The sequence below is a fragment of the Equus przewalskii genome, chromosome 13, assembly GCF_037783145.1.
Source record: "Equus przewalskii isolate Varuska chromosome 13, EquPr2, whole genome shotgun sequence".
Lineage (NCBI taxonomy): Eukaryota > Metazoa > Chordata > Mammalia > Perissodactyla > Equidae > Equus > Equus przewalskii.
This window is the reverse complement of record NC_091843.1, coordinates 21,766,165-21,779,612: the sequence shown is the minus strand read 5'-3', so window position 1 is coordinate 21,779,612 and position 13,448 is coordinate 21,766,165. Positions and strand designations below refer to the sequence as shown.

The following is a 13,448-nucleotide window of genomic DNA, read 5'->3' as shown; positions in this document are numbered from 1 at the left end:
GAACATCCTGGTTTGGGAATTGGTGTCCAGATTCTGCCCTACCTCTAATGAGCTGTGAGACCCTGAACAAGGCTCTCACTGATCCAGCTCTGTTTGCTCTGGGTATAAAAAGATAAATAAGATAAATTTAAAAAAAGAAAAGATATTGAATCAGTGTTCATTTTATCTGTAAAATTCACCGTCTCTAGGACTCTAACAAAATGCAGGAATCCTTTTAAGGCAGACTCCAGTGTGTTTTCCTGTTTGTTTACAGATGATTAACTGTTTGACACAGAACTGGAAGGTGGGAGTTAGCAATCAGGCAAAATGAAAACTTTCTTGTTCGGAGTCAATGCCAATAGAAAACGAATCCAGACTGAAAATAAACCGTATCTGAAATTACCAAGTAAGTTGATGGGGAAGTAATGGTAATAAAGAGATAATTAAGTATCTTGTTGCTCTTTTGATAGATACTTAACCAAGAGCTTGAAAACAGGCATTGCTCTGGAGAGAGTTTAATGATTTCTTTTGCTTTACTGTATTGAATTTAGCCCAATTAGAAGTTTACCAAATTACTCTTATCTTGAGAAACTTAGGTTAAAATGTTAGTAGAATATAAACACATTTTACATTAATAAACTTTTAATAGAAATTAGAAAATCAAATCATTAAAGAATCTCTTCATGTTTTAAAGAAGCAACCAAATATATTTCTTTTTTTGTACATAGCATTTACTTGTGTGTTGTAGTCAGCAATGTAACAGATTTATTTCTTCTCTCTTTTAGCAGTGCCCAAAGTATGTCTGAAAACATTGTGGTTGCACAAAAGAATCCATGTGTCCCTTAATGACAGGGCTACATTCTGAGAAATGCGTCATTAGGCGATTTCATCGTTGTGTAACCGTCATAGAGTGCACTTACACAAAACTACATGGTATAGCCTACTACACACCTAGGTTGGATGGTACTAACCTCATGGGATCATGAACATACGTGTGGTCCCTTGTTGACTGAAACGTCATTATGTGGCTCATGACTGTAATTGCTTATAGAAGGGAAGACCATGTTTGCATGCAAAGGAAAGTGAATTATATATTTGTATATCCTCTGATGTTTGCCCTAGACTTCTTCTATTCTCTCAAAGGTAACTACTATTGCCAGTTTAGAGTAGATCCTTCCAGACCTTTTGCTATGAATTTTACACTCATAAGTAAATACTCATGGAAAATATATAGAATTATTTAGTATTTTTTAATTGATTTTACATGACTTATACCAGAGTTTTTTCTCATTTTTTAGTCTTAATACTATGTACCGGACTTACACCATTAAGATGTAGCTTGTTGTTTACTCTATACTACACCCTACCACACTTAAACCATGGTTTATTTAATCTTGTCTCTAACTACAGTCTTTGTTTGAAAACGCCCTTAAGATATAAAGTGAATGACTTTGTTTTACTTCAGAATTCTAGTCTGGATATGTTTACATCCATTAATGTTACATTCATTTTGATATTGGTATTTTGGATCCAGTAATGTGAATATGTGAAATGGGAATGACCACATAATGTATAATGTTGCACAGAAGCTATTGTGGACCTTTAGGTAAATTGTCTTTAAAAAAAAATAATGAAAATAATAAAATGAGAGGTTTAATTGTGAAGAAGATCTGAGACTAAATTATACATGCTAGCAAATGGAATTATTTTTGGACTGTTCTGATTATTGGTATTATAATGCATAAGCACTGTTCAAACTTTTCTTCTAAAGAACCCCTCATGGCAGAGGAAGACAGTGGGGACCCCTATGAGGTGCATATTTAACCTCAAGGAGTCTGCCAACAAGCAGGAAATTTCTTTGAAGTCTGGTATTTTACCTTAAATATTCATGCAGTCTTAGTTTAACAACAGCAACAGCAAAAGTATTTAAATTACATAACATCTAGTAAATTTGACACGGCAGGAAGATGCAGCATTTATTTAACCTGTGGCTTTGAATGCCTGCTAGTGTGCTGCTGGATGCCCTTGGAGTCAATGAGCCCTGTTAGAAACAGACACAAAATGCTACCTTACAAAGTGCTACTATTTAGAAGTATCTGGCAAAGTCACCAATACCTACTGTTTTTAAACAGAATATCCTCGTAATGCAGGAAGACCTTATTTTTCCACATATGTCTTTGTCAAGGCTCTATGCTTAGAAATAGCAGAAATGCACACAACTAACTTTGTTAACAACGTGTGTGTTGGGAGTGGGAGTGTTTATTAAGTGGAGACAAGAGTATCTCATAGAACTGATGTCAGACAGTAGACTTGGGCTGAATCTGGGACCAGGAAAGGGGACAGAGCCCAGGTGACTTGGGTTCTGTGCCTCTCAGGGCCTGACTCCTTTCTTCTCTTGACCTTTCTCTGAGCACATGACCCCTGCTTCTCTCTCTCTTTGCACACCATGACCCAACACAGGGCACCACCCCACAGCTCTTGCAGTAACATGCCGTCTATTCAAATGACAGGAGAAACAATCTGGCATTTTTCAATTCCAAATTTATATTCTCAAGAAAGAGACTGTGTGCCAAAATAAATCCCCAAACATAGGTATCCTGAGTTAGGGTGAGAATTCAAGACTAAGAATAAAATCACAAAGATGAGAAATGTATAATCTATTTCTGCTCTCTCATAATTGACCCCATTACCTGTAAGTTGTGCTGAGGGGGCTTTGCATTGCTGATTAATTTCCCATCTTCAAAAATACTTATTTTGAGTATTTATAATGTATAACCCCTAGCAAATTAATTCATCAGCGATATGTCTGGCCTATGTTCTATTACTTAGGTCCCTCAGGTAACAGAAACTAAAGTTAAAGTCAGGTAACCTCAGTTGCACAAGGAAAATGGCTTAATTTAACTTTCCTCGAGCTGAAAGTCAGGTTCAGCATGGTGTTCTGAATGCAGTTCTGCAATAATTATCATTTATAGTTGGACAGCTTATTTAAGGGAAAAACTGAAGTTTTCCCTAACTCCAAGAGAATCTAAACTTTGTTCAAATAGTTCAGCTGAATATAACAAGCTCAATGAACTCACAGTTAGTGAGTACAATACTAAAAGCTACCTTCTAAACTCTTCTCTCATTTTTAATGAACTGTTTGTATATTTGAGAGAGGAGAGGTCTATGTAAACTATCATATCATCTGCAAATAATGTCAGTGTTATTGCCTTTTCATTTCTTTCATCTATAGTTCTATTATAGTGGCTAGGAGTCCAATATAATTGTTAAATAATACAGTGATGGTTGGCATGCATGCCTCATTCCTGATTTTAAAGGGAATCCTTCAAAGATTTAACTATTTGCGACAGTTTGCTCTAGTTATTGTTTTCTGTGGGGTTTTTTTTGAGGAAGATTAGCCATAAGCTAACATCTGCCCCCAATCCTCTTTTTTTTTTTTTTTTTTTTTGCTGAGGAAGACTGGCCCTGAGCTAACATCCATGCCCATCTTCCTCTACTTTATATGTGGGACGCCTACCATGGTATGGCTTGTCAAGCAGTGTGTATGTCTGCACCCAGGATCTGAACCAGCAAACCCCGGGCCACCAAAGCAGAAAGTGCGAACTTAACCACTGCGCCACTGGGCCAGCCCCAAGTTATTAGGTTTTTTTTAAAGATTTGATTTTTTTCCTTTTTCTCCCCAAAGTCCCCTGGTACATAATTGTATATTCTTCGTTGTGGGTCCTTCTAGTTGTGGCATGTGGGACGCTGCCTCACCGTGGTTTGATGAACAGTGCCATGTTTGCGCCCAGGATTCGAACCAACGAAACACTGGGCCGCCTGCAGCGGAGCGCGCGAACTTAACCACTCGGCCGTGCGGCCAGCCCCTCCAAGTTATTATTTTTAATAGATACTATTTATCAGGTTAAGGAAACTTTTGTTCTTAATTAAATAAGAAATTGTGTGGGGTTTTTTCCTAAATAGGTGTTAAATTCTATCACTTTTTGGTATCAGTTGGGAAAAATTATATGAATTTTTTCTTCCTAAATCTGATATTGCTGTGAAAAACATTTACGAATTTTATAGTAATCAGACATTCTTGCATAATTGAGATAAAGCCAATTTTATCATGATTATTACAATGCATTATACTGTTGGGTTCACTTGGGTGAGTTTTTAAAGGGAAAATTTATATTAATTAGTATAATGGACCTCTAATTTTTCTTTCTCATAATATTTTTTGGATTTGGTGTCAAACTCCTACTGAACTTTATCTCTCTTTCTGTTACTTGAAAAGATGTGTGTAAATTTGGATCTATTCTTGAAATTTTGATAGCACTCATCTGTGAAATCTACTGTCGGGGTTTTTGTTTGTTTTTGGGGGCTAAGTGGGTTCTTGGGTCAGTTTTGATAAGTGATTTTTCTAGGCATTTCATTTAAGTTTTCAAAATTGTTGGCATATAGTTATTGGTAGTACTCTCTTTTTGCTACTTTAAAAACTCTACTTTTTCTGTCATTATGTCCTGTTCTCATTCATAATAGTTTTAAAATTTTCTCTCTTTTCTTGATCAATTTTGCCAGAGGTTTGTTTATTTTGTTAATTTTTTCAAAGAACCAACTTTTGGCTTTATTGATATTCTATATTGTATTCTATTTTATTAGCAGCTAATATTTATTACCTCTTTCTACTTTCCTCGTTTTATGTTATTTTTTCTAAATTTGTAAGCTGAACACTTACTTCAGTAATTTTGAAACTTCCTTTCTAATTGGCATGTTTTTGCAGAAATATAAATTTATGAAGTAATGAAAAATACCTCCAATACACAGGAAATGCTAGATTTACTCACATAATGGTTAAATATGGTTTTAGTTTTTGTATCCATTTATTCATTCATGAACCATTTACAATGGACACAAACAAGTGTCCACTGTTTGTGCAGTTCTGTGTTTTGCAAATGGGGAAGCCATAGCCTAAAATCTCCAGAAGTCTATACTCTTTCATTTAATGATAAAAATTCTGTTATTTTATTTTTGTTTTTTTTGAGGTATAATCAACATACAATAAAATGGACATATATTAAGCATTCAAATTGTTTTGAAAATTTCATGTACCCAAAACAAGATATAGAACATTTCTTTCCCCCCAGAAATTTCCCTTTAGCCCCTTTCCAGTCCTACTTCCCCAGGAACACTATGGTTTCTATCATCATAGATCAATGTTGCCTGTATTTAAACTTATATAAATGGAACCAGACAGTATATACTCATTTAGGTATTGCCTCTCTCACTTAACATAATGCTTTGGACAGACACATCCAGTTGTTTCATCTATCAGTTTGCTTTGCTTTATCATATAATTTCATTCCATTGCATATAGATTTCATGATTTGTTTATCCTCTTGTTGATAGACATACGGTTTGTTTCCAGGTTTAAGAAATTTTGAATGAAGCTGCTATAAAGTTCCTTAACAGTATTTTGGTTAACATATATTTCCATTTCTTTTGTGTAAATATCTAGGAATGAAATTGCTGGGTCATAGGGTAGGTATATGCTTAAATTTTAAATAGTGGTTCTTAGAATATGGTCCATCAATCTCTGGGACCTTAAGATCATTTCAGGGGTTTCACAAGGTCAAAATCATTTTGTGTTAATACTAACATATTTGCCTTTTTCGCTGAGTTGACATTTACATTAATGATGCAAAAGCAATGATGGGTAAAAAATGAACAATGCCATACAAATAGTCATGATATTACTGTATTATTCTTCACTACACACATTCAGTACACCAGTTTCAATTAAGAATATCCTTGATGAATCAGATTATTAATTTTATTAAATCTTGACTCTTGAGTACTCATCTTCTCAATAATTTATATGATGAAATGGAAAGTACACAAAAAGTACTTCTGCTGCAAACTGACGTATGATGGTTGTCTCAAGGAAAAGCAGATAGGCAATTGTTTGAGTCAGAAGCTAAACTAGTTGCTTTTTTCATGGAGCACTATTTTTTTTTATACAGTTACTGACTTTTTTGGGGTTTTTTCCTGGGAAAGATTTTCCCTGAGCTAACATCTGTTGCCAGTCTTCCTCTCTTTTATTTTTTTTCCCTCTGCGAAGCCCAGGTGCATAGTCGTATATTCTAATTTAAGTCCTTCTAGTTCTTCTATGTGAGCTGCTGCCACAGCCTGGCTACTGACAGACAAGTTGTGTGGTTCCTCACTGGGGAACCAAACCCTGACCACCAAAGTGGAGCAACTGAACTTTAGTACTAGGCTATCGGGGGTGGCCCAGAACCAGTTTATTTATTTATTTTTTCTGATGTGCATCATAATATATTTCTAATTCTATGTAGATTACATCATGTTCACCACCCAAAAACTAATTATAGTCCATCCCCTCACATGTGAGCCTAATCACCCCTTTTGCTCTCCCCTCTTCGCCTATAGTAACCACCAATCCAATCTCCAATGCTATGTGTTTGTTTGTCATTGTTTTTAATCTTCTACTTATGAGTGAGATCATATGGTATTTGACTTTCTCCCTCTGACTTATTTTACTCAGCATAAGACCCTCAAGGTCCATCCATATTGTCACAAATGTCCAGATTTCATCATTTCTTATGGCTGAGTGGTATTCCATCATGTGTAAATACCACATCTTCTTTATCCATTTGTCCCTTGACGGGCACCTAGGTTGCTTCCAAGTCTTGGCTGTTGTGTATAATGCTGCAATGAACATAGGGGTGCAGGTATCTTTATGCCTTTGTGTTTTCAAGTTCTTTGGATAAATACCCAGCAGTGGGATAGCTAGATCATATGGTAGATCTAGTCCTAATTTTCTGAGGATACTCCATGCTGCTTTCCATAGTGGTTGTGCCAATTTGCACTCCCACCAGCAGTGTACAAGGCCAGGACCAGTTTTTATTAATGGACAAACTTATTATTCAGACTTGTATATCTGGCAGATACTTTCCTGCAAGTGAGCAAAGTAAGCCTGTCACTTCAAGGAAAATAACTGACTGTATTTGTTGTCAATGATGAAATTTGAACTTTGAAGCAAAAGTTAGAATTTTGGAAAACATGTATTAACTACCATGAACTTAATAGCTTTTCGGTATTGATGTTCTTTTCTAATGATATTTGTGGTGATATTAACAAATGTGATATCGAAAGATCATATAATGAAATGAATCAACAGTTGGAAGATCCACATAATTCAGAGAATCAGTGTTTTCCCACTGGTTGCTGCCTGGTGTTAAAACATATGCATGGGGTAAAGATCAATTGATAGTACAAGGTGGACCAATGGATTTTAATGCAAATGAGTACAAATATTTATTGATATGGTTTGATGCCACACTGCAACCAACTTTCAAGAACCTACCACTGAATGTTCATTTAGTATCAAAAAAAATATTCATAATTATCTGAAAAAGACTATTAAAATAGTCCTTTCTTTCACAACTGCCTTTCTGTATAAGGCAAGATTTTCTTCATATACTTCAACCTAAATAATATCAAGAGAGTGAATGCAGAGAAAGCTATAAGAACCCAGCTGTCTTCTTTTAAGCCAGAGTTTAAGGAGATTTACAATAATGTAAAACAATACCATTCTTACTAATTCTCATGTTTTGACAAATATTGTTGTTTCTCATTAAAATATCATATATTTATTTTAAGTTAAGTAATAAGGAAATATTTAAAATTTTTCTCAATTTTAATTTCTAATATGGTAAATATTGGAAGATAATTATCATATAAACAAAGGCTCCTTGGGCTCCTTAATAATTAAGACAGTAAGGGGGTCCTGACCAAAGAGTTTGAGAACCATTGTTCTATAAGAAACTGCCAAATGAGTCTTCAGTGTGATTGTACTATCTTGCATTCTTACCTGCAACATATAAGCATTTCACTTTCTCTACATAATCTCCAACATTTACTGCTTTCAATTAAAGAAAAACTTTAGCCATTTTAGCGGTGCAAAGTCATATGTTACTGTAGTTTCAGTTTGCTTTTCTCTGAAGCTAATCATGTTGGACATCTTTTCATTCCTAATGGCCATTTCTATGTCTTTTGTGATTTGTGTGTTTGAGTTTTTGCCCATTGTTTTATTGGATTATGCATCATTTTATCATCTTGCAGAGTTCTGTATATATTCTGGATACAAATTTTCCATTAGATGTATTCTATTTGTCTTTTTCCTATTCTGTAGCTTGTTTACTAATTTTGTTAAGGGCACTTATGATAAGCAAAATTTTAAAATTTGATTGAGTCTAATTTATCATTTTTTTCTTTATAGTTTCTGTTTGTCTACTCAGACATTGCAAATGTATTCTCCTTTATTTTTTGTAAAACCTTTATCATTCTGGCTTTTATCTTTAGAATTGTGCTCCATATTAAATTTATTTTTGTGCGTGGAGTAAGAAAAGGATCAAGGATTATTTTTTCATATGGCTATCCACTTGTTCTAGCAATAGATAAAAACTTTCTCAGTGAATTGATGGCAATTTCTATTGCTTACCTCTATTCTTTATTTTTATATATATCTATTTTATGTCAATACCACATAGTCTTGATTATAGCAGCCATACAGCAAGTCTTGAAATCAGATAGCCTTAGTCCTCTAAATATGTTCCTTTTTAAAAGACTATTTGGTTATTCAATATTTTTTGCATTTCGAAATTAATTTTCAAATATTTTAACATATCAAGTAGCCTTCAGGAATTTTGATAAAGGTTGTACTGAATCTATATGTTAATTTAAGGAGAATGACATCTTAACAATATTGAGTCTTTCAAACTATGAACATTTATTTAGATATCCATTTTTAGGTCTTCTTTAGTTTCATTCAGCAGTATTTTATAATTTTCAATATAAACTTCTTGTATGTATTTTATGATATTATTCCAAGATATTTGATTATTTTGATGCTATTGAAAATATTTTACATTGATTTTCCAAATGCCCATTTTTAGTAAATATTGATCTCATAACTTGTAACATTGCTAAATTTGCTTATTAGTGCAAGTAGATTGTAGGTTCTTTTGGATAGGTATATAATCATGTCACCAATAAATAACGAAAATTGTTGCTACTTTTCTAAACTTTATGTCTTTTATTTCTTTTTCTTTCATTATTGCACTGCCTAGGAGCTCCAGTAAAATTTTGAATAGAGATAATGAAAATAATCATCCTTACCTTTTCCCTCTGATCTAAGGAAATGTTAAGTCTTTCACCATTAAATATGATTTTAGATGTGTATTTATCTTAAACATCTTTTATCAACAAGACGTTCCTTTCTATTTCTAGTTTGTGGAGAGTTTTTAATCATGTGGGTGTTAAATTGTATCAAATGTTTTTTCTGCATCTAGTGAAGTGATTACACTCTCTCTCGAATTGTATCAATGTGACGTATTCCATTGAATTTCTAATGTCATATCAACTTGCATTCCTAAGATATATCATGTGATCATGATGTATTATTTAATTTGTATGCTACTTGATTATATTTGCAAATATTTTGTGAGGATTTTGTGTCTATGTTTGCAAGAGATTTTTTTTATTATAATGTCTTTTTATTGTTTTATTAACAAGGTTATTTGGCCCCCTGAAGTGAAAAGGAATTTTTCTCTCCTCTGTTTTCTGAGTTTCTGTAATACACTCATGCATTACTTAATGACAGGGATACGTTCTGAGAAATGTGAGGTTAGGTGATTTCATTGTTGTGTGAACATCACAGAGTGTATGTACACAAACCTCGATGGTATAGCTTACTGAACACTTAGGCTGTATGGTACTAGTCTTATGGGACCACCGTTGTATATGTGGTCTGTCATTGACTGAAACGCCATGATGCAGTGCATGACTGTATTAGGGTTATGGATTTGACCATTTTTTCCTTTTAATTCTGACAATGTTGTCTTGGAGTTTGTCTATGAGTTTGGAGCTCTGTTTTTAGGTACAAACATAGGATTATATTTCTTTGGTTAATTTATCATTCTATTAATACTTTGTTTTCAGTCTACTCTATATGGTACTAATAAAGCCATACCAGTTTTCTTTTGCTTAGTGTTTGCATGGTGTTTTTTTCTTTTCTTTTTAAAAAATAAACTTTCAACTTGTTTGTGTCTTCCTAATTAAAGTGTGTTTCCTGTAAAGATCTAATAGTTGGGTTTTACTTTTTTATCCAGTTTAACAATCTATGCCTTTTACATGGAGTGGTATGACTATTTTCATTTAATCTAACCATTGATATTCTTGGGTTTAAACATTATATCTTCTAATATTATTTCTTTTAAAAATTTATCTCACTTGTTTTTATCCCACTGTTATTTTTTTCCTGATCTCTTTTGAGTGATTATCTGTATATATTTTTATTTGAGTTTAGCTCCAGTATTGCTAAGGTTACGTTTTAGTGGTTTTTCTAGGGGTTCGCCTCATCTTTAAGTAAGTTATCACAGTCAACTAAGTGTATGACTTTGAAGACAGTGCAAAAATTTTATAGCAGCATAATTCCATTTGCATCCTCCTGCCATTTGTGCTCTTGTTGTCTTGTATTTTATCACTGCATATGCCCCCCAAAACCCCAAACAAATCATTACTATTTTTGCTTTAAACAATCAGTGACATTTTAAACAAATTAAATAAAATATATAAATATATAAAAGTAACTAAGAATTAGATCTTTTACACTTACCTAGGTATTCATCCTTCCTGGTACCCTTCAATTCTTCCTGAAGATCTGAGATTTCTTCTAGTATGATTTCCTTTCAGCCTGAAAAATCTTTCTGCCCTTCTTGTAATGTGGGTGTGCTGGAGATGAAAAGTCTCTCAGCTTTTGTCTGTCTGAGCATTTCTTTATTTTGCCTTATTGTTTAAAGTTTATTTTGGCAGTGTATGGAGATGCAAGATGACAGCAGAGGAAGACTAGAACCCAAACCTTTTCAGTCTTGGCCGATACCCTTTATACTTCACCACTGAATGTAAATAGATGCAATAGCTTTTCACCAGTCTCTGATTTCCACCATCAGTCCTCATCCATTGTTATAATTGGGGTTTCTTTTCTTCTTTTAAATAGATGGGTCAGTCTGATTCTAAAGCTCATACTCTGAATGGCTGTGCTCTACTCTCTTAGTCTTGGTGGGAGAGAAAAAAAAAGTTCCAAAATGAAGCCAAATATAGTATTGGTGATAGATATAAAGAAGTCTAAGAACTTTTGTTTCCCAGTCACTAAATTCAGGAGGGTGGGTTTGCAGGTTTTTTGAGAAGCTGACTATGTTAAATGTAGTTGGTCCTGTTGATGTGTTTTCTGCCAGAAACAGGATAATGGTTACACAGGGCTAAAATTTGAGATATCTGATTGCTACTTTAGGTCGCCAATTGACTATTTGAACCAAATAAACTGTTATTTGAGCTTGCTCCCTAATGAAAAACTTGCCAAAAAATTAAATGTCTTCTCTTTTTCCCCTTCATTAAAATTAAGAAAATTGATTACTAATTACGTTAGTATATTATGCATTTCTCAAAGAGAATTCAGTGACCTTCCTATTTTTTACACCAACATTTTTTCTTTGCTTCACAAATCACCCAGTGCACAAGCATAATGGGCTCAGAAGCATGTAGAAGAGCTGGATAAATAACCCAATAGATTAATTCTTAACAGTAGAGAAATCCTGGAATGGCCAAGAGTAATTGCTCACAATTTTCTCATGAATCAGCTAGTATATAAAAGCAAAGGCTCAGGCATTTATCTAATTAATAATGAGTATTACTGGTAGATATAGTTATCAGGAAGTAAAAGTGACCAAGATTGCATGGCATATGATAACACTTAGATGTGCAAAATTTTAAACTTGGAAAATTGTACTTGATAGAAATATTGGAGTAAATGAAAACTCAATGTTTGCTGTGGTCGAAATGTTTAATACAACTCTCCATGAAATTTATCTAGAAAAGCCTCGATCCTGATGAAAATACTTTCACAAAATTTTTAAAAGTTGGAAAAACAACATTTTATGGTACTAAGTAGAATATTGGTCAACAAATTAAACTGGCTTAGTGTAATTCACTTCAAAAAACTGTCTCAATAAAAAATTCATCGATGTTGGTATAATGCTAATAGTATATTCATAAACATGGAGTCAAAACATCCTCAGGATCAAATGGCAAGATCCAAACCGTGGGGTCAACGTATCCTGGATTTGTGCAGGACATTCTAATATGAAATATAAGTTCCATAACATTGTTGTCATGAAACTCTGCATAGCATGTCTCTTTGACATTTTAAAATGCTGTTGAAAATATTAATCCTATTCTACATCCAGCTCTGTTACCGTCTGTACAACCTTCGACAAGTCATGGACTCTTAAGTTCAGTTTCCTCCTAAATAAGATGGAATATCAGATCTCATTGATTCCTTATGCAGAGCTAATTTAGTAACAGGTAACTTGGCACTTGGTTAATCACTTAATAAATGATAATTTTCTTAATAACAGTAATTCTGTCCCATTCCATTTTAAGTCTTCGTGTTGTTGAGGTTGTGGCATTCTCCCCATTCTTCCCACTCCGAGCTTTCTCTTAAAATTCCTCTAGCACTTGATTTTTTTCCTGATCATATAATGTTTCCAAATTGTTTCCCTGCTTTGAAGCCTTCAGTCCTATCCTAATTATCTGAAGAAAAGTATAAAGTTATTTCCAGCAAAACAGCAAACCGAGACATAAAATTTATTAACAAATGGGTTGGCCTCTGTACTTAATCCTTCTGACCCAGGTTCCAGGCTTGCCAGCAGGTTGTCAGGGGCCAGCCTGAGGCAAAGCTCTCATTCCCCTTGCTGAGCACAGAGAGGGTTACCCATACAGTGATGTGGGCCATTCTGATGCCTCTTTACCTTCGCCCTCTCCACCCTTTGGAAGCCAGCTCCAGAGCCAGTACCTGATATAAATCTCTGCAAGAATATAACTGTATATTGATAAAGGTTTCGGTTTACTGATAGAGCCAGTCTTCATCAAGTAAACTGTTAAAATACAATGGCATATGATAAAATTTTCGATCTGCAAAATTTGACCAAGGCAAATTTAAAAGTTTAGATTACAGTTCAATCTTTTAGTCTGTCTTCTTTGTTTGTGGATTACTGAAATTCACAATAATATAAAAGTAAGCCAAGGCAAGAGTCCTATTAAAGATAATCAAAAAATCATCCTTTATAAAATATGTTAGCTGATCAATATCTTTAAGTCTGTCTGGTCCCAAATTTTCATTTTAGAGCTGGCCCAAAGAATTGAGTGACCTTTCCATAGTCACTTAGTTATTTGTGGAGGCCAGAATAGGATTAGGACTTCTGAAGCATGTGGTGTGTTCGGTATAGATAAGACTTCACAGTCTGGAGCCAGAAGACTTGGGCTTCAATCTCCAATGCTCTACATACTAGTTGTGTGACACAAAGAAAGTCACTTCCCGTTTCTAAACATATGTCTCCTCATCTGTACAA

At 34.1% G+C, this 13,448-nt stretch overlaps 1 protein-coding gene across 1 annotated transcript in view; it reads left to right on the top strand.

Annotated features, from left to right (window-relative positions):
- The first annotated feature begins 258 nt into the window (after positions 1 to 258).
- The window catches only part of SGCD (sarcoglycan delta), a 421,373-nt gene continuing 408,183 nt past the window's right edge, over positions 259 to 13,448 (top strand). Inside the window, exon 1 of the mRNA XM_070570405.1 lies at positions 259 to 385. The gene's annotated coding sequence lies outside the window, so the exon portion shown is untranslated. The remainder of the gene's footprint in view (positions 386 to 13,448) is intronic.